The 21,012-nt window shown below is 58.7% G+C and overlaps 1 long non-coding RNA gene across 1 annotated transcript in view; it reads right to left on the reverse strand.

Annotated features, from left to right (window-relative positions):
• The window catches only part of LOC128825717 (uncharacterized), a 99,252-nt gene extending 78,465 nt beyond the window's left edge, over nucleotides 1–20,787 (reverse strand). The window contains exons 1-2 of the long non-coding RNA XR_008442706.1: nucleotides 20,726–20,787; nucleotides 14,782–14,908 (exon numbers count right to left, since the gene is read on the reverse strand). This is a non-coding gene — a long non-coding RNA (uncharacterized LOC128825717). The remainder of the gene's footprint in view (nucleotides 1–14,781; nucleotides 14,909–20,725) is intronic.
• Nucleotides 20,788–21,012: the final 225 nt, after the last annotated feature.

Genomic DNA, 21,012 nt, shown 5'->3' on the forward strand with positions numbered 1-21,012 from the left:
CAAAGTTGTCATTTTCTTGGTGGGGTAGGAGGTAAGTCGGGAAGGGTGTCGCTGAGGGACGGAGGATTGATTGGAAAGGGGACACTCAGCAGGATCCCTCCCTTACCTGTTCATTTCCAGATCTTTTCACATTCAGGACTCCCCCACCCTCATTGTGTAAAGGAGGTGTATTTTACTAAAGAAAGGGTGACTGCCCCGTAATCAGGGTTCAGGACGCTTTCCCTTTTCTCCTCTCTGCATCGTCCCTCTTCACGCCAAGGTCCAAAGTGAGCTCCCTCTAACTAGGGTGTGGGTCTTTCCCTGCCTTTCACAAGGTAACACTGCCATTTGGAAGGTAGTTCTAGAAACCAGCCTCTTGAGAGGGTTCAGGGTTTGTCCTACTAGTTGTCCCGTGCCCTCCCCACTCACGCACTCAGCCAAGTCAAAGCCCGCGTCCTCTGCATCCACCTGGACCCGCCTTCTGCCGCAAGCTCTCCTGCGCTCTGAAAGAGATCGGTGCCGAAGAGTAGGAATTAGGGTAATTTCCGGCAGGGCCGAGTACCTTGCCAATGTCATCTGAATCTACCTTGTACACGTGCTCTCTACTGAGCCACACCTAACCCGCTTCACCTCTCTCTTTCTAGCAACTCAAAGGACAAAATGGACAAGACGACACAAGCACCAAAGAAACTGCAGGAAAAGGGAAGAAAAAGCCACGGCCAACGGCTGCACACACCGCACACACAGCACACACCGCACCCCTCTACCGAGGGGTCGGGTTCGACACTTTTCCTCACAGGCTTAATCCCCCTTCAGGTGCCCGGTAAAAGGACCTCCCTGTAAACAAGGATCAAGGTCCATTCCTTGCCAACCAAAATGCTTTATGGGTCCCTTCCATAGCTGAGGCGGAGCGAGCCCCCTTTAAAACGGGTTCAGGTCTCTGTGGGTTTGGGCTCCTTAGGACCTAGCCTTTAAAATGCCCCGGGCCGTTGACCCCTCCCTGTCAGAAGGGTGCAGGTCTCCCCTTTCTAACTCCTCTTGGGCCGTTGGCACTCGCTGGGCAATGAGACCACCCACTTCCGAGGGAACGGAGGTCTCTCCTTTACAGCGCTTTTCGCTCTGGCCCATTGGAAGGCTCCTGGCTTAAGGACCACCCTGTAAGGAGGGTTTCGGTCTCCTTTGCCATGCAAATTAAGCCACAGGTCACTTTGACACGCCCGGCAAAATGACTGCCCTGTAACCAGGGTGTAAGGTCTTATACCTCTCACGCTTAAGCTAGGGGAGCCTTTCCGTGCCTGTGGCTTAGCGACTCCCCCCGACCCTCCACCACTTGAGAAGGGTTGAACTTCTCTTTCTCTTAGTCACAGTAAATTCCCACAGAATGATTTCTACTTGGCTTTTTTGAGATTTGAAGTGAAATCTTACTGGGGACCTATCCCGGTCAGATGGAACATGGTGTGGCGAAGGGGCGGCTGTAAGGGGATGGCGGAGGCCGTGGAAAATTCGCCCCGTTTCTCAAAAAAGCCAAGAAATGGCCCAACCAAGCAAACGTCACAAAGTCTGGAAATGAACAGGGGAGGTGGGGGGCTCCTTTCGGACCCTCACTTCCGTGTAATCCTTCCTCAAGTCCTTTTGCCCTGCCCAATTTACACCGCTCAACCAACCACAACTTTCACCCTTTGTTTTCTTGTGCACAAGAAAGAACGCTGTCGGACTGACGAGCGTCAACTGTAGGGATTCGGACAGCTCCGTTAGTTGTGTCCGAATTCCAGGCCTTGTGTCTCTTTGGTGATAAAGAGAGGAGATTCCTCGGGCTACGTTGGAAGAGATTGAGGTGGCGGTCCTTTCTGAAATGTGTTCATGTTGAGATGTTGTAGGTAGATGCGGTGGTATTCAGAGCCGGCACGTGGGTGCACTTAACCCTACTAACAGGACCGCGTCACAAGTCAGAGGGGTCTTTTCTGGTAAAGGTAGGGGGCACAAAGTTGTCATTTTCTTGGTGGGGTAGGAGGTAAGTCGGGAAGGGTGTCGCTGAGGGACGGAGGATTGATTGGAAAGGGGACACTCAGCAGGATCCCTCCCTTACCTGTTCATTTCCAGATCTTTTCACATTCAGGACTCCCCCACCCTCTTTGTGTAAAGGAGGTGTATTTTACTAAGGAAAGGGTGACTGCCCCGTAATCAGGGTTCAGGACGCTTTCCCTTTTCTCCTCTCTGCATCGGCCCTCTTCACGCCAAGGTCCAAAGTGAGCTCCCTCTAACTAGGGTGTGGGTCTTTCCCTGCCTTTCACAAGGTAACACTGCCATTTGGAAGGTAGTTCTAGAAACCAGCCCCTTGAGAGGGTTCAGGGTTTGTCCTACTAGCTGTCCCGTGCCCTCCCCACTCACGCACTCAGCCAAATCAAAGCCCGCGTCCTCTGCATCCACCTGGACCCGCCTTCTGCCGCAAGCTCTCCTGCGCTCTGAAAGAGATCGGTGCCGAAGAGCAGGAATTAGGGTAATTTCCGGCAGGGCCGAGTACCTTGCCAATGTCATCTGAATCTACCTTGTACACGTGCTCTCTACTGAGCCACACCTAACCCGCTTCACCTCTCTCTTTCCAGCAACTCAAAGGACAAAATGGACAAGACGACACAAGCACCAAAGAAACTGCAGGAAAAGGGAAGAAAAAGCCACGGCCAACGGCTGCACACACCGCACACACCGCACCCCTCTACCGAGGGATCGGGTTCGACACTTTTCCTCACAGGCTTAATCCCCCTTCAGGTGCCCGGTAAAAGGACTTCCCTGTAAACAAGGATCAAGGTCCATTCCTTACAAACCAAAATGCTTTATGGGTCCCTTCCATAGCTGAGGCGGAGCGAGCCCCCTTTAAAACGGGTTGAGGTCTCTGTGGGTTTGGGCTCCTTAGGACCTAGCCTTTAAAATGCCCCGTGCCGTTGACCCCTCCCTGTCAGAAGGGTGCAGGTCTCCCCTTTCTAACTCCTCTTGGGCCGTTGGCACTCGCTGGGCAACGAGACCACCCACTTCCGAGGGAACGGAGGTCTCTCCTTTACAGCGCTTTTCGCTCTGGCCCATTGGAAGGCTCCTGGCTTAAGGACCACCCTGTAAGGAGGGTTTCGGTCTCCTTTGCCATGCAAATTAAGCCACAGGTCACTTTGACACGCCCGGCAAAATGACTGCCCTGTAACCAGGGTGTAAGGTCTTATACCTCTCACGCTTAAGCTAGGGGAGCCTTTCCGTGCCTGTGGCTTAGCGACTCCCCCCGACCCTCCACCACTTGAGAAGGGTTGAACTTCTCTTTCTCTTAGTCACAGTAAATTCCCACAGAATGATTTCTACTTGGCTTTTTTGAGATTTGAAGTGAAATCTTACTGGGGACCTATCCCGGTCAGATGGAACATGGTGTGGCGAAGGGGCGGCTGTAAGGGGATGGCGGAGGCCGTGGAAAATTCGCCCCTTTTCTCAAAAAAGCCAAGAAATGGCCCAACCAAGCAAACGTCACAAAGTCTGGAAATGAACAGGGGAGGTGGGGGGCTCCTTTCGGACCCTCACTTCCGTGTAATCCTTCCTCAAGTCCTTTTGCCCTGCCCAATTTACACCGCTCAACCAACCACAACTTTCACCCTTTGTTTTCTTGTGCACAAGAAAGAACGCTGTCGGACTGACGAGCGTCAACTGTAGGGATTCGGACAGCTCCGTTAGTTGTGTCCGAATTCCAGGCCTTGTGTCTCTTTGGTGATAAAGAGAGGAGATTCCTCGGGCTACGTTGGAAGAGATTGAGGTGGCGGTCCTTTCTGAAATGTGTTCATGTTGAGATGTTGTAGGTAGATGCGGTGGTATTCAGAGCCGGCACGTGGGTGCACTTAACCCTACTAACAGGACCGCGTCACAAGTCAGAGGGGTCTTTTCTGGTAAAGGTAGGGGGCACAAAGTTGTCATTTTCTTGGTGGGGTAGGAGGTAAGTCGGGAAGGGTGTCGCTGAGGGACGGAGGATTGATTGGAAAGGGGACACTCAGCAGGATCCCTCCCTTACCTGTTCATTTCCAGATCTTTTCACATTCAGGACTCCCCCACCCTCATTGTGTAAAGGAGGTGTATTTTACTAAAGAAAGGGTGACTGCCCCGTAATCAGGGTTCAGGACGCTTTCCCTTTTCTCCTCTCTGCATCGTCCCTCTTCACGCCAAGGTCCAAAGTGAGCTCCCTCTAACTAGGGTGTGGGTCTTTCCCTGCCTTTCACAAGGTAACACTGCCATTTGGAAGGTAGTTCTAGAAACCAGCCTCTTGAGAGGGTTCAGGGTTTGTCCTACTAGTTGTCCCGTGCCCTCCCCACTCACGCACTCAGCCAAGTCAAAGCCCGCGTCCTCTGCATCCACCTGGACCCGCCTTCTGCCGCAAGCTCTCCTGCGCTCTGAAAGAGATCGGTGCCGAAGAGTAGGAATTAGGGTAATTTCCGGCAGGGCCGAGTACCTTGCCAATGTCATCTGAATCTACCTTGTACACGTGCTCTCTACTGAGCCACACCTAACCCGCTTCACCTCTCTCTTTCTAGCAACTCAAAGGACAAAATGGACAAGACGACACAAGCACCAAAGAAACTGCAGGAAAAGGGAAGAAAAAGCCACGGCCAACGGCTGCACACACCGCACACACAGCACACACCGCACCCCTCTACCGAGGGGTCGGGTTCGACACTTTTCCTCACAGGCTTAATCCCCCTTCAGGTGCCCGGTAAAAGGACCTCCCTGTAAACAAGGATCAAGGTCCATTCCTTGCCAACCAAAATGCTTTATGGGTCCCTTCCATAGCTGAGGCGGAGCGAGCCCCCTTTAAAACGGGTTCAGGTCTCTGTGGGTTTGGGCTCCTTAGGACCTAGCCTTTAAAATGCCCCGGGCCGTTGACCCCTCCCTGTCAGAAGGGTGCAGGTCTCCCCTTTCTAACTCCTCTTGGGCCGTTGGCACTCGCTGGGCAATGAGACCACCCACTTCCGAGGGAACGGAGGTCTCTCCTTTACAGCGCTTTTCGCTCTGGCCCATTGGAAGGCTCCTGGCTTAAGGACCACCCTGTAAGGAGGGTTTCGGTCTCCTTTGCCATGCAAATTAAGCCACAGGTCACTTTGACACGCCCGGCAAAATGACTGCCCTGTAACCAGGGTGTAAGGTCTTATACCTCTCACGCTTAAGCTAGGGGAGCCTTTCCGTGCCTGTGGCTTAGCGACTCCCCCCGACCCTCCACCACTTGAGAAGGGTTGAACTTCTCTTTCTCTTAGTCACAGTAAATTCCCACAGAATGATTTCTACTTGGCTTTTTTGAGATTTGAAGTGAAATCTTACTGGGGACCTATCCCGGTCAGATGGAACATGGTGTGGCGAAGGGGCGGCTGTAAGGGGATGGCGGAGGCCGTGGAAAATTCGCCCCGTTTCTCAAAAAAGCCAAGAAATGGCCCAACCAAGCAAACGTCACAAAGTCTGGAAATGAACAGGGGAGGTGGGGGGCTCCTTTCGGACCCTCACTTCCGTGTAATCCTTCCTCAAGTCCTTTTGCCCTGCCCAATTTACACCGCTCAACCAACCACAACTTTCACCCTTTGTTTTCTTGTGCACAAGAAAGAACGCTGTCGGACTGACGAGCGTCAACTGTAGGGATTCGGACAGCTCCGTTAGTTGTGTCCGAATTCCAGGCCTTGTGTCTCTTTGGTGATAAAGAGAGGAGATTCCTCGGGCTACGTTGGAAGAGATTGAGGTGGCGGTCCTTTCTGAAATGTGTTCATGTTGAGATGTTGTAGGTAGATGCGGTGGTATTCAGAGCCGGCACGTGGGTGCACTTAACCCTACTAACAGGACCGCGTCACAAGTCAGAGGGGTCTTTTCTGGTAAAGGTAGGGGGCACAAAGTTGTCATTTTCTTGGTGGGGTAGGAGGTAAGTCGGGAAGGGTGTCGCTGAGGGACGGAGGATTGATTGGAAAGGGGACACTCAGCAGGATCCCTCCCTTACCTGTTCATTTCCAGATCTTTTCACATTCAGGACTCCCCCACCCTCTTTGTGTAAAGGAGGTGTATTTTACTAAGGAAAGGGTGACTGCCCCGTAATCAGGGTTCAGGACGCTTTCCCTTTTCTCCTCTCTGCATCGGCCCTCTTCACGCCAAGGTCCAAAGTGAGCTCCCTCTAACTAGGGTGTGGGTCTTTCCCTGCCTTTCACAAGGTAACACTGCCATTTGGAAGGTAGTTCTAGAAACCAGCCCCTTGAGAGGGTTCAGGGTTTGTCCTACTAGCTGTCCCGTGCCCTCCCCACTCACGCACTCAGCCAAATCAAAGCCCGCGTCCTCTGCATCCACCTGGACCCGCCTTCTGCCGCAAGCTCTCCTGCGCTCTGAAAGAGATCGGTGCCGAAGAGCAGGAATTAGGGTAATTTCCGGCAGGGCCGAGTACCTTGCCAATGTCATCTGAATCTACCTTGTACACGTGCTCTCTACTGAGCCACACCTAACCCGCTTCACCTCTCTCTTTCCAGCAACTCAAAGGACAAAATGGACAAGACGACACAAGCACCAAAGAAACTGCAGGAAAAGGGAAGAAAAAGCCACGGCCAACGGCTGCACACACCGCACACACCGCACCCCTCTACCGAGGGATCGGGTTCGACACTTTTCCTCACAGGCTTAATCCCCCTTCAGGTGCCCGGTAAAAGGACTTCCCTGTAAACAAGGATCAAGGTCCATTCCTTACAAACCAAAATGCTTTATGGGTCCCTTCCATAGCTGAGGCGGAGCGAGCCCCCTTTAAAACGGGTTGAGGTCTCTGTGGGTTTGGGCTCCTTAGGACCTAGCCTTTAAAATGCCCCGTGCCGTTGACCCCTCCCTGTCAGAAGGGTGCAGGTCTCCCCTTTCTAACTCCTCTTGGGCCGTTGGCACTCGCTGGGCAACGAGACCACCCACTTCCGAGGGAACGGAGGTCTCTCCTTTACAGCGCTTTTCGCTCTGGCCCATTGGAAGGCTCCTGGCTTAAGGACCACCCTGTAAGGAGGGTTTCGGTCTCCTTTGCCATGCAAATTAAGCCACAGGTCACTTTGACACGCCCGGCAAAATGACTGCCCTGTAACCAGGGTGTAAGGTCTTATACCTCTCACGCTTAAGCTAGGGGAGCCTTTCCGTGCCTGTGGCTTAGCGACTCCCCCCGACCCTCCACCACTTGAGAAGGGTTGAACTTCTCTTTCTCTTAGTCACAGTAAATTCCCACAGAATGATTTCTACTTGGCTTTTTTGAGATTTGAAGTGAAATCTTACTGGGGACCTATCCCGGTCAGATGGAACATGGTGTGGCGAAGGGGCGGCTGTAAGGGGATGGCGGAGGCCGTGGAAAATTCGCCCCTTTTCTCAAAAAAGCCAAGAAATGGCCCAACCAAGCAAACGTCACAAAGTCTGGAAATGAACAGGGGAGGTGGGGGGCTCCTTTCGGACCCTCACTTCCGTGTAATCCTTCCTCAAGTCCTTTTGCCCTGCCCAATTTACACCGCTCAACCAACCACAACTTTCACCCTTTGTTTTCTTGTGCACAAGAAAGAACGCTGTCGGACTGACGAGCGTCAACTGTAGGGATTCGGACAGCTCCGTTAGTTGTGTCCGAATTCCAGGCCTTGTGTCTCTTTGGTGATAAAGAGAGGAGATTCCTCGGGCTACGTTGGAAGAGATTGAGGTGGCGGTCCTTTCTGAAATGTGTTCATGTTGAGATGTTGTAGGTAGATGCGGTGGTATTCAGAGCCGGCACGTGGGTGCACTTAACCCTACTAACAGGACCGCGTCACAAGTCAGAGGGGTCTTTTCTGGTAAAGGTAGGGGGCACAAAGTTGTCATTTTCTTGGTGGGGTAGGAGGTAAGTCGGGAAGGGTGTCGCTGAGGGACGGAGGATTGATTGGAAAGGGGACACTCAGCAGGATCCCTCCCTTACCTGTTCATTTCCAGATCTTTTCACATTCAGGACTCCCCCACCCTCATTGTGTAAAGGAGGTGTATTTTACTAAAGAAAGGGTGACTGCCCCGTAATCAGGGTTCAGGACGCTTTCCCTTTTCTCCTCTCTGCATCGTCCCTCTTCACGCCAAGGTCCAAAGTGAGCTCCCTCTAACTAGGGTGTGGGTCTTTCCCTGCCTTTCACAAGGTAACACTGCCATTTGGAAGGTAGTTCTAGAAACCAGCCTCTTGAGAGGGTTCAGGGTTTGTCCTACTAGTTGTCCCGTGCCCTCCCCACTCACGCACTCAGCCAAGTCAAAGCCCGCGTCCTCTGCATCCACCTGGACCCGCCTTCTGCCGCAAGCTCTCCTGCGCTCTGAAAGAGATCGGTGCCGAATAGTAGGAATTAGGGTAATTTCCGGCAGGGCCGAGTACCTTGCCAATGTCATCTGAATCTACCTTGTACACGTGCTCTCTACTGAGCCACACCTAACCCGCTTCACCTCTCTCTTTCTAGCAACTCAAAGGACAAAATGGACAAGACGACACAAGCACCAAAGAAACTGCAGGAAAAGGGAAGAAAAAGCCACGGCCAACGGCTGCACACACCGCACACACAGCACACACCGCACCCCTCTACCGAGGGGTCGGGTTCGACACTTTTCCTCACAGGCTTAATCCCCCTTCAGGTGCCCGGTAAAAGGACCTCCCTGTAAACAAGGATCAAGGTCCATTCCTTGCCAACCAAAATGCTTTATGGGTCCCTTCCATAGCTGAGGCGGAGCGAGCCCCCTTTAAAACGGGTTGAGGTCTCTGTGGGTTTGGGCTCCTTAGGACCTAGCCTTTAAAATGCCCCGGGCCGTTGACCCCTCCCTGTCAGAAGGGTGCAGGTCTCCCCTTTCTAACTCCTCTTGGGCCGTTGGCACTCGCTGGGCAACGAGACCACCCACTTCCGAGGGAACGGAGGTCTCTCCTTTACAGCGCTTTTCGCTCTGGCCCATTGGAAGGCTCCTGGCTTAAGGACCACCCTGTAAGGAGGGTTTCGGTCTCCTTTGCCATGCAAATTAAGCCACAGGTCACTTTGACACGCCTGGCAAAATGACTGCCCTGTAACCAGGGTGTAAGGTCTTATACCTCTCACGCTTAAGCTAGGGGAGCCTTTCCGTGCCTGTGGCTTAGCGACTCCCCCCGACCCTCCACCACTTGAGAAGGGTTGAACTTCTCTTTCTCTTAGTCACAGTAAATTCCCACAGAATGATTTCTACTTGGCTTTTTTGAGATTTGAAGTGAAATCTTACTGGGGACCTATCCCGGTCAGATGGAACATGGTGTGGCGAAGGGGCGGCTGTAAGGGGATGGCGGAGGCCGTGGAAAATTCGCCCCTTTTCTCAAAAAAGCCAAGAAATGGCCCAACCAAGCAAACGTCACAAAGTCTGGAAATGAACAGGGGAGGTGGGGGGCTCCTTTCGGACCCTCACTTCCGTGTAATCCTTCCTCAAGTCCTTTTGCCCTGCCCAATTTACACCGCTCAACCAACCACAACTTTCACCCTTTGTTTTCTTGTGCACAAGAAAGAACGCTGTCGGACTGACGAGCGTCAACTGTAGGGATTCGGACAGCTCCGTTAGTTGTGTCCGAATTCCAGGCCTTGTGTCTCTTTGGTGATAAAGAGAGGAGATTCCTCGGGCTACGTTGGAAGAGATTGAGGTGGCGGTCCTTTCTGAAATGTGTTCATGTTGAGATGTTGTAGGTAGTTGCGGTGGTATTCAGAGCCGGCACGTGGGTGCACTTAACCCTACTAACAGGACCGCGTCACAAGTCAGAGGGGTCTTTTCTGGTAAAGGTAGGGGGCACAAAGTTGTCATTTTCTTGGTGGGGTAGGAGGTAAGTCGGGAAGGGTGTCGCTGAGGGACGGAGGATTGATTGGAAAGGGGACACTCAGCAGGATCCCTCCCTTACCTGTTCATTTCCAGATCTTTTCACATTCAGGACTCCCCCACCCTCATTGTGTAAAGGAGGTGTATTTTACTAAAGAAAGGGTGACTGCCCCGTAATCAGGGTTCAGGACGCTTTCCCTTTTCTCCTCTCTGCATCGTCCCTCTTCACGCCAAGGTCCAAAGTGAGCTCCCTCTAACTAGGGTGTGGGTCTTTCCCTGCCTTTCACAAGGTAACACTGCCATTTGGAAGGTAGTTCTAGAAACCAGCCTCTTGAGAGGGTTCAGGGTTTGTCCTACTAGTTGTCCCGTGCCCTCCCCACTCACGCACTCAGCCAAGTCAAAGCCCGCGTCCTCTGCATCCACCTGGACCCGCCTTCTGCCGCAAGCTCTCCTGCGCTCTGAAAGAGATCGGTGCCGAAGAGTAGGAATTAGGGTAATTTCCGGCAGGGCCGAGTACCTTGCCAATGTCATCTGAATCTACCTTGTACACGTGCTCTCTACTGAGCCACACCTAACCCGCTTCACCTCTCTCTTTCTAGCAACTCAAAGGACAAAATGGACAAGACGACACAAGCACCAAAGAAACTGCAGGAAAAGGGAAGAAAAAGCCACGGCCAACGGCTGCACACACCGCACACACAGCACACACCGCACCCCTCTACCGAGGGGTCGGGTTCGACACTTTTCCTCACAGGCTTAATCCCCCTTCAGGTGCCCGGTAAAAGGACCTCCCTGTAAACAAGGATCAAGGTCCATTCCTTGCCAACCAAAATGCTTTATGGGTCCCTTCCATAGCTGAGGCGGAGCGAGCCCCCTTTAAAACGGGTTGAGGTCTCTGTGGGTTTGGGCTCCTTAGGACCTAGCCTTTAAAATGCCCCGGGCCGTTGACCCCTCCCTGTCAGAAGGGTGCAGGTCTCCCCTTTCTAACTCCTCTTGGGCCGTTGGCACTCGCTGGGCAACGAGACCACCCACTTCCGAGGGAACGGAGGTCTCTCCTTTACAGCGCTTTTCGCTCTGGCCCATTGGAAGGCTCCTGGCTTAAGGACCACCCTGTAAGGAGGGTTTCGGTCTCCTTTGCCATGCAAATTAAGCCACAGGTCACTTTGACACGCCCGGCAAAATGACTGCCCTGTAACCAGGGTGTAAGGTCTTATACCTCTCACGCTTAAGCTAGGGGAGCCTTTCCGTGCCTGTGGCTTAGCGACTCCCCCCGACCCTCCACCACTTGAGAAGGGTTGAACTTCTCTTTCTCTTAGTCACAGTAAATTCCCACAGAATGATTTCTACTTGGCTTTTTTGAGATTTGAAGTGAAATCTTACTGGGGACCTATCCCGGTCAGATGGAACATGGTGTGGCGAAGGGGCGGCTGTAAGGGGATGGCGGAGGCCGTGGAAAATTCGCCCCGTTTCTCAAAAAAGCCAAGAAATGGCCCAAACAAGCAAACGTCACAAAGTCTGGAAATGAACAGGGGAGGTGGGGGGCTCCTTTCGGACCCTCACTTCCGTGTAATCCTTCCTCAAGTCCTTTTGCCCTGCCCAATTTACACCGCTCAACCAACCACAACTTTCACCCTTTGTTTTCTTGTGCACAAGAAAGAACGCTGTCGGACTGACGAGCGTCAACTGTAGGGATTCGGACAGCTCCGTTAGTTGTGTCCGAATTCCAGGCCTTGTGTCTCTTTGGTGATAAAGAGAGGAGATTCCTCGGGCTACGTTGGAAGAGATTGAGGTGGCGGTCCTTTCTGAAATGTGTTCATGTTGAGATGTTGTAGGTAGATGCGGTGGTATTCAGAGCCGGCACGTGGGTGCACTTAACCCTACTAACAGGACCGCGTCACAAGTCAGAGGGGTCTTTTCTGGTAAAGGTAGGGGGCACAAAGTTGTCATTTTCTTGGTGGGGTAGGAGGTAAGTCGGGAAGGGTGTCGCTGAGGGACGGAGGATTGATTGGAAAGGGGACACTCAGCAGGATCCCTCCCTTACCTGTTCATTTCCAGATCTTTTCACATTCAGGACTCCCCCACCCTCATTGTGTAAAGGAGGTGTATTTTACTAAAGAAAGGGTGACTGCCCCGTAATCAGGGTTCAGGACGCTTTCCCTTTTCTCCTCTCTGCATCGGCCCTCTTCACGCCAAGGTCCAAAGTGAGCTCCCTCTAACTAGGGTGTGGGTCTTTCCCTGCCTTTCACAAGGTAACACTGCCATTTGGAAGGTAGTTCTAGAAACCAGCCCCTTGAGAGGGTTCAGGGTTTGTCCTACTAGCTGTCCCGTGCCCTCCCCACTCACGCACTCAGCCAAGTCAAAGCCCGCGTCCTCTGCATCCACCTGGACCCGCCTTCTGCCGCAAGCTCTCCTGCGCTCTGAAAGAGATCGGTGCCGAAGAGCAGGAATTAGGGTAATTTCCGGCAGGGCCGAGTACCTTGCCAATGTCATCTGAATCTACCTTGTACACGTGCTCTCTACTGAGCCACACCTAACCCGCTTCACCTCTCTCTTTCCAGCAACTCAAAGGACAAAATGGACAAGACGACACAAGCACCAAAGAAACTGCAGGAAAAGGGAAGAAAAAGCCACGGCCAACGGCTGCACACACCGCACACACAGCACGCACCGCACCCCTGTACCGAGGGATCGGGTTCGACACTTTTCCTCACAGGCTTAATCCCCCTTCAGGTGCCCGGTAAAAGGACCTCCCTGTAAACAAGGATCAAGGTCCATTCTTTGCCAACCAAAATGCTTTATGGGTCCCTTCCATAGCTGAGGAGGAGCGAGCCCCCTTTAAAACGGGTTGAGGTCTCTGTGGGTTTGAGCTCCTTAGGACCTAGCCTTTAAAATGCCCCGGGCCGTTGACCTCTCCCTGTCAGAAGGGTGCAGGTCTCCCCTTTCTAACTCCTCTTGGGCCGTTGGCACTCGCTGGGCAACGAGACCACCCACTTCCGAGGGAACGGAGGTCTCTCCTTTACAGCGCTTTTCGCTCTGGCCCATTGGAAGGCCCCTGGCTTAAGGACCACCCTGTAAGGAGGGTTTCGGTCTCCTTTGCCATGCAAATTAAGCCACAGGTCACTTTGACACGCCCGGCAAAATGACTGCCCTGTAACCAGGGTGTAAGGTCTTATACCTCTCACGCTTAAGCTAGGGGAGCCTTTCCGTGCCTGTGGCTTAGCGACTCCCCCCGACCCTCCACCACTTGAGAAGGGTTGAACTTCTCTTTCTCTTAGTCACAGTAAATTCCCACAGAATGATTTCTACTTGGCTTTTTTGAGATTTGAAGTGAAATCTTATTTGGGACCTATCCCGGTCAGATGGAACATGGTGTGACGAAGGGGCGGCTGTAAGGGGATGGCGGAGGCTGTGGAAAATTCGCCCCTTTTCTCAAAAAAGCCAAGAAATGGCCCAACCAAGCAAACGTCACAAAGTCTGGAAATGAACAGGGGAGGTGGGGGGCTCCTTTCGGACCCTCACTTCCGTGTAATCCTTCCTCGAGTCCTTTTGCCCTACCCAATTTATACCGCTCAACCAACCACAACTTTCACCCTTTGTTTTCTTGTGCACAAGAAAGAACGCTGTCGGACTGATGAGCGTCAACTGTAGGGATTCGGACAGCTCCGTTAGTTGTGTCCGAATTCCAGGCTTCTGGGTACACGTCTGGCTCTGTTGATTTGTTTCTTTATTTCCTTGTGCGGGTATCGTAGTTTTGAGAATGCTTGGTGAAGATCTTGTAGGTGTTGGTCTCTGTCAGAGGGTTTGGAGCAGATGCGATTGTACCTCAGTGCTTGGCTGTAGACGATGGATCGTGTGGTGTGACCGGGGTGGAAGCTGGAGGCATGAAGGTAGGCGTACAACAGAGCCAGACGTGTACCCAGAAGCCTCCTGCTACAAGACAGGCCCAGACGAGAAACCAACAGAACTCCACTGGCCATCACCTACAGTCCTCAGCTTAAACCTCTCCAACGCATCATCAGTGATCTACAACCCATCCTGGACAATGATCCCGCACTTTCACAGACCTTGGGAGGCAGGCCAGTCCTCGCCCACAGACAACCTGCCAACCTTAAGCATATTCTCACCAGCAACCACGCACCGCACCATAACAACTCTAACTCGGGAACCAACCCATGCAACAAACCTCGATGCCAACTCTGCCCACATATCTACACCAGCAACACCACCACTGGACCTAACCAGATCAGCTACAACATCACCGGCTCATTTACCTGCACGTCCACCAATGTTATATATGCCATCATATGCCAGCAATGCCCCTCTGCTATGTACATTGGCCAAACTGGACAGTCACTATGCAAGAGGATAAATGGACACAAGTCAGATATCAGGAATGGCAATATACAAAAACCTGTAGGAGAACACTTCAACCTCCCTGACCACACAATAGCAGATGTAAAGGTACCCATCTTACAGCAAAGAAACTTCAGGACCAGACTCCAAAGAGAAACTGCTGAGCTCCAGTTCATCTGCAAATTTGACACCATCAGATCAGGATTAAACAAAGACTGTGAATGGCTATCAAACTACAGAAACAGTTTCTCCTCCCTTGGTGTTCACACCTCAACTGCTAGCAGAGCACCTCACCCTCCCTGATTGAACTAACCTTGTTATCTCCACACTGATATATACCTGCCTCTGGAGATTTCCATTACTTGCATCTGAAGAAGTGAGGTTCTTACCCACGAAAGCTTATGCTCCCAGTACTTCTGTTAGTCTCAAAGGTGCCACAGGACCCTCTGTTACTTTTTATGAAAGTCGGGGTGCTTATATACCCAGTGAAAGTTGGCAACTGTGACTCTGGTCCCTTCCCCAGCCTTAATCCCACAGAGCACTATATTCAACGAGGAGGCACACGGCCTCTGAACAAAACTGGAGTGAGTACAGATAATGAATTCCAAGCACTGACTGGTTACTCACAGCCACTAATGTGGAAGGCAGAAACACGAGAACTATTCATGTCTCCTTAGAAGGATGTCCAGGCTGCTCAGGTCCACTTCTGCCATATTCCTGTCCAGCTAGGGCTCCTGGACGATTCCTCTGCAAACTAATAAAGCCAAGCAAGAACTATCACTACACAGAGCTCTCTTGGTGCGTTGAATCTTGCCCTCATCCCTGCCTCTGTCACACTATCAGTCACCGCTCTACTCTACTATCCACTGCCCCGCATGGTTTTCGTACACCCCTACTTCTCCATGGCTCCCGACACCTGGCCTGTGGGGATACACACCTAGCACCCCTGACTGTGTCCTACGAAGGGTGCATGTTGGGGAGCAAGGAGAGAGAAAGGCTGAGGGGCCCCATGGGTGGTGGGAGGGACTGGGGGGAAGGGTAGGGATAGGGGTGCAGGTTGGGGAATGTTGGAGAAAGGAGAAAAGGGCACTGGAGGGCCCACAGATCTAGGGACAGAGTGGGGTGCAGGTTGCGTTGGGTTGGGGGTGTTGGGAGGGAGGAAAACAGGAGGCTATGGGGCCCAACGGATGGGGGGATGAACTGGGGGGCTGTTGGGGAGGAAGGCGGGCTGAGCAGTCCCTACAGGTGGAGGCATGGATGGAGGCGCAGGTTGTGGTGAGCTGGGAGAATGTTGGAGAGAGATGGGGGCTGAGGAATGAGTGGAGGAATGAATTGAGGAATACAGGCATGTGGGTTGGGGAAAGTTGTTGCAGGCTGGGGGGTGTTGGGGAGGGAGGGGGGCTGAGGGGCAGGGATGGGGGAAAGGTAGGGATGGAGTGCAGTTTGGGGTGGCCTAGGAGGTGTTGCAGGAAGAAGAAAGGAGGACTGAGGGGCCCAACGGATGGGGGGGGGATAGACGGGAGCGGGTTGGTTTGGGCTAGAGGAAGGGGGGTGTGGGTTGGAGAAGGTTGCAGGCATGGGGGGCGGCGCAGGTGGGTTGGGGACTGGGGAAGCAGGTTGGGGTGGGCTGGGGGTTTGGGGGGGGACTAGGAAATTTGCAGCAGGCTGGGGCGTGTGAGGGGGACGACAAAAGTCGTGGGGGGCGGGTTGGGGAAGGTTACGGTGGGTTGGGGACCGGGGAAGCGGGTTGGGGCGGACTGGGGGTGCAGGTTAGAGAAGGTTGCGGGGGGGGTGGGGACAAGGAAGGTTGCGGCGGGCTAGTGGGTGCGGGTTAGAGAAGGTTGCAGCGGGCTGGGGGTGCAGATTAGAGAAGGTTGTGGTGGGCTGGAGGTGTGGGGGGACAGGGCAGGCTGAGTGTGCGGGGGGACAGGGGAAACGTTGCGGCGGGCTGGGGGTGCGGGTTAGAGAAGGTCGCGGTGGGCTGGGGGTACGGGGGGAGGTTGTGGTGGGCTGGGGGTGCAGATTAGAGAAGGTTGCGGCGGGCTGGGGGTGCAGGGGGACGGGGGGCACACGGAGGTGCGGGCTAGAGAAGGTCGTACCAGGCTGGGAGTGCGGATTAGAGAAGGTTGCGGCGGGCTGGGGGTGCAGGGGGCTGAGGAAGGTTGCGGCAGGCTGGAGATGCAGAGGGACGGGGAGGTGGTCGGGGGAGCAGGGGGGTAAGGGAGGGTGCAGCGGGCTGGGGGTGTGGGTTAGAGAAGATTGTGGCAGGCTGGGGGTGTGGGGGGATGGGGGGGCAGACTGAGGGTGGGGGGGCGAGGGAGGTTGCAGCGGGCTGGGGGTGTGGGGGGGACGAGGAAGGTTGCGGCAGGCTGGGAGTGCGGGGGGGATGAGGAAGGTTGCAGGGCCACCCACAGGCCTCAGGCCCCACAGGGGCCCCCACGAGAATATAGTATTCTATAGTATTGCAACTTTTTTTTATGGAAGGGGCCTCCGAAATTGCTTTGCCCCAGGCCCCCTGAATCCTCTGGGCGGCCCTGGGAGGTTGCGACGGGTTGGGGGTGAGGGTTGGGGACCGGGGAAGTGGGCTGTTGTGAGCTGGGGAAGGTTGCGACGGGCTGGGGGTGCGGGGGGGAGGTCATGGCGGGCTGGGGGGGCAGGTTAGAAAAAGTTGCGGTAGGCTGAGGGTGCGGGGGGTGCACTGGGAGTGCAGGTTAGAGAAGGCTGTGGCGGGTGTGTGAGGGTGGGGGGGTTAGAGAAGGTTGCGGGGTGTGTGTGTGCGGGGGGGGTTAGAGAAGGTTGCGGTGGGTTGGGGACCAGGGAAGCGGATTGTTGCGGACTGGGGGTGCAGGTTAGAGAAGGTTGGGGGGGCAAGGAAGGTTGCGGCGCGCTGGGGGTGCGGGTTAGAAAAGGTTGTGGCAGGCTGGGGGTGTGGGGGGACAGGGCGGGCTGGGAGTGCGGGGGGGAGGTTGTGGTGGGCTGGAGGTGTGGGGGGACAGGGCCGGCTGGGTGTGCGGGGGGACCGGGGAGAGGTTGCGGAGGGCTGGGGGTGCGGGTTAGAGAAGGTTGCAGCGGGCTGGAGGTGCGGGGGGACAGGGACGGGCTCGGGGTGCGGGGGGGAAGTTGTGGTGGGCTGGGGGTACAGATTAGAGAAGGTTGCGGCGGGCTGGGGGGTGCGGGTTAGAGAAGGTTGCGGCGGGCTGGGGGTGCGGAGGGACAGGGACGGGCTGGGGGTGCGGGGGGGAGGTTGCAGCGGGCTGGGGGTGCGGGTTAGAGAAGGTTGCGGCAGGCTGGGGGTGCGGAGGAACAGGGACGGGCTGGGGGTGCGGGGGGGAGGTTGTGGTGGGCTGGGGGTACAGATTAGAGAAGGTTGTGGTGGGCTGGGGGTGTGGCGGGACAGGGCGGCCTGGGTGTGCGGGGGGACGGGGGAGAGGTTGCGGAGGGCTGGGGGTGCGGGTTAGAGGTTGCGGCGGGCTGGGGACCGGAGAAGCGGATTGTGGCGAGCTGGGAAAGGTTGCGGCGGGCTGGGGGGTCGGGGGGGGGGAGATCGCGGCGGGCTGATGGGTCCGGGGGGGGGGGGGAGATCGTGGCAGGCTGGGGGGTCGGGGGGGAGATCGTGGCGGGCTGATGGGTCGGGGCGGGGGAGATCGTGGCGGGCTGATGGGTCCGGGGCGGGGGGGGAGATCGTGGCGGGCTGGGGGGTCCGGGGGGGGGGGGGGAGATCGTGGCGGGCTGGGGGGTCTGGGGGGGGGGAGATCGTGGCGGGCTGATGGGTCCGGTGGGGGGGGAGATCGTGGCGGGCTGGGGGGTCCGGGGGGGGGAGATCGTGGCGGGCTGGGGGTCCGGGGGGGGAGATCGTGGCGGGCTGGGGGGCGGGCGGACGGGGGGGGAGATCGTGGCGGGCTGGGGGGTCCGGGGGGGGGGAGATCGTGGCGGGCTGGGGGGCGGGCTGGGGGGTCCGGGGGGGGGAAGATCGTGGCGGGCTGGGGGGCGGGCGGACGGGTCCGGAGATCGTGGCGGGCTGGGGGGCGGGTGGACGGACGGGGGACGGGCTGGGGGGTCCGGGGGGGGGGGGAGATCGTGGCGGGCTGGGGGGCGGACGGACGGACGGGGGGCGGGCTGGGGGGTCGGGGGGGGAGATCGTGGCGGGCTGGGGGGCGGGCGGACGGACGGCGGGCTGGGGGTTCGGGGGGGGAGATCGTGGCGGGCTGGGGGGCGGACGGACGGGGGGCGGGCTGGGGGGTCCGGGGGGTCCGGGGGGGGAGATCGTGGCGGGCTGGGGGGCGGGCGGACGGGGGGCGGGCTGGGGGGTCCGGGGGGGGAGATCGTGGCGGGCTGGGGGGCGGACGGCGGGCTGGGGGGTCGGGGGGGGAGATCGGGGCGGGCTGGGGGGCGGGCGGACGGGGGGCGGGCTGGGGGGTCGGGGGGGGAGATCGCGGCGGGCTGGGGGGTCCGAGGGGGGGAGATCGTGGCGGGCTGGGGGGCGGGCGGACGGGGGGCGGGCTGGGGGGGCGGGGGGGAGATCGTGGCGGGCTGGGGGGCGGACGGACGGGGGGCGGGCTGGGGGGGCGGGGGGAGAGATCGCGGCGGGCTGGGGGGTCCGAGGGGGGGAGATCGTGGCGGGCTGGGGGGCGGGCGGACGGGGGGCGGGCTGGGGGGTCGGGGGGGAGATCGTGGCGGGCTGGGGGGCGGACGGACGGGGGGCGGGCTGGGGGGTCGGGGGGAGAGATCGTGGCGGGCTGGGGGGCGGACGGACGGGGGGCGGGCTGGGGGGTCGGGGGGGAGATCGTGGCGGGCTGGGGGGCGGACAGACGGGGGGCGGGCTGGGGGGTCCAAGGGGGGGAGATCGTGGCGGGCTGGGGGGTCGGGGGGGAGATCGTGGCGGGCTGGGGGGCGGACGGACGGGGGGCGGGCTGGGGGGTCGGGGGGAGAGATCGTGGCGGGCTGGGGGGCGGGCGGACGGGGGGCGGGCTGGGGGGTCGGGGGGGAGATCGTGGCGGGCTGGGGGGCGGACGGACGGGGGGCGGGCTGGGGGGTCGGGGGGGGAGATCGCGGCGGGCTGGGGGGTCGGGGGGGAGATCGTGGCGGGCTGGGGGGCGGGCTGGGGGGTCGGGGGGAGAGATCGTGGCGGGCTGGGGGGCGGGCGGACGGACGGCGGGCTGGGGGTTCGGGGGGGAGATCGTGGCGGGCTGGGGGGCGGACGGACGGGGGGCGGGCTGGGGGGTCCGGGGGGTCCGGGGGGGGAGATCGTGGCGGGCTGGGGGGCGGGCGGACGGGGGGCGGGCTGGGGGGTCCGGGGGGGGAGATCGTGGCGGGCTGGGGGGCGGACGGCGGGCTGGGGGGTCGGGGGGGGAGATCGGGGCGGGCTGGGGGGCGGGCGGACGGGGGGCGGGCTGGGGGGTCGGGGGGGGAGATCGCGGCGGGCTGGGGGGTCCGAGGGGGGGAGATCGTGGCGGGCTGGGGGGCGGGCTGGGGGGGCGGGGGGGAGATCGTGGCGGGCTGGGGGGCGGACGGACGGGGGGCGGGCTGGGGGGTCGGGGGGAGAGATCGCGGCGGGCTGGGGGGTCCGAGGGGGGGAGATCGTGGCGGGCTGGGGGGCGGGCGGACGGGGGGCGGGCTGGGGGGTCGGGGGGGAGATCGTGGCGGGCTGGGGGGCGGACGGACGGGGGGCGGGCTGGGGGGTCGGGGGGAGAGATCGTGGCGGGCTGGGGGGCGGACGGACGGGGGGCGGGCTGGGGGGTCGGGGGGGAGATCGTGGCGGGCTGGGGGGCGGACGGACGGGGGGCGGGCTGGGGGGTTCGAGGGGGGGAGATCGTGGCGGGCTGGGGGGTCGGGGGGGAGATCGTGGCGGGCTGGGGGGCGGACGGACGGGGGGCGGGCTGGGGGGTCGGGGGGAGAGATCGTGGCGGGCTGGGGGGCGGGCGGACGGGGGGCGGGCTGGGGGGTCGGGGGGGAGATCGTGGCGGGCTGGGGGGCGGACGGACGGGGGGCGGGCTGGGGGGTCGGGGGGGGAGATCGCGGCGGGCTGGGGGGTCGGGGGGGAGATCGTGGCGGGCTGGGGGGCGGGCTGGGGGGTCGGGGGGAGAGATCGTGGCGGGCTGGGGGGCGGGCGGACGGGGGGCGGGCTGGGGGGTCGGGGGGGAGATCGTGGCGGGCTGGGGGGCGGACGGACGGGGGGCGGGCTGGGGGGTCGGGGGGAGAGATCGTGGCGGGCTGGGGGGCGGACGGACGGGGGGCGGGCTGGGGGGTCGGGGGGGAGATCGTGGCGGGCTGGGGGGCGGACGGACGGGGGGCGGGCTGGGGGGTCGGGGGGAGAGATCGTGGCGGGCTGGGGGGCGGACGGACGGGGGGCGGGCTGGGGGGTCCGAGGGGGGGAGATCGTGGCGGGCTGGGGGGTCGGGGGGAGAGATCGTGGCGGGCTGGGGGGCGGGCGGACGGGGGGCGGGCTGGGGGGTCGGGGGGAGAGATCGTGGCGGGCTGGGGGGCGGGCGGACGGGGGCCGGGCTAGAGAAAACTGAGACGTGTTGACACGGGAGCGACTGGCGCAGAACAGAAGCCGAGTTCCCCGGCGTACCGCGGTTGGCGTCCAGACCGCTGATATCACTTCCTCTTCCGACAACTTCCGGCCCCGCTCTGCAAACGGAAGCTGTAATGCCAAAAGCGCCTCCCGCCCAAACAGAGGGCGCTGGGCCCCGACCCGGCCCCCGCCTCTCCCACGGTGCCGCTGGATCTGCGGTGGCTGATGGGAGTTGTAGGCCGGGGTGCACTACATCTCCCACAAGCCACTGCTTCAGTCCTCCCCTCCCCCCCCAGAGGGGCTTAGATGGGCACATGGCAATAGTGGGGGCTGTGGATGGGCGC

This window comes from Malaclemys terrapin, chromosome 18 (genome assembly GCF_027887155.1).
Source record: "Malaclemys terrapin pileata isolate rMalTer1 chromosome 18, rMalTer1.hap1, whole genome shotgun sequence".
Lineage (NCBI taxonomy): Eukaryota > Metazoa > Chordata > Testudines > Emydidae > Malaclemys > Malaclemys terrapin.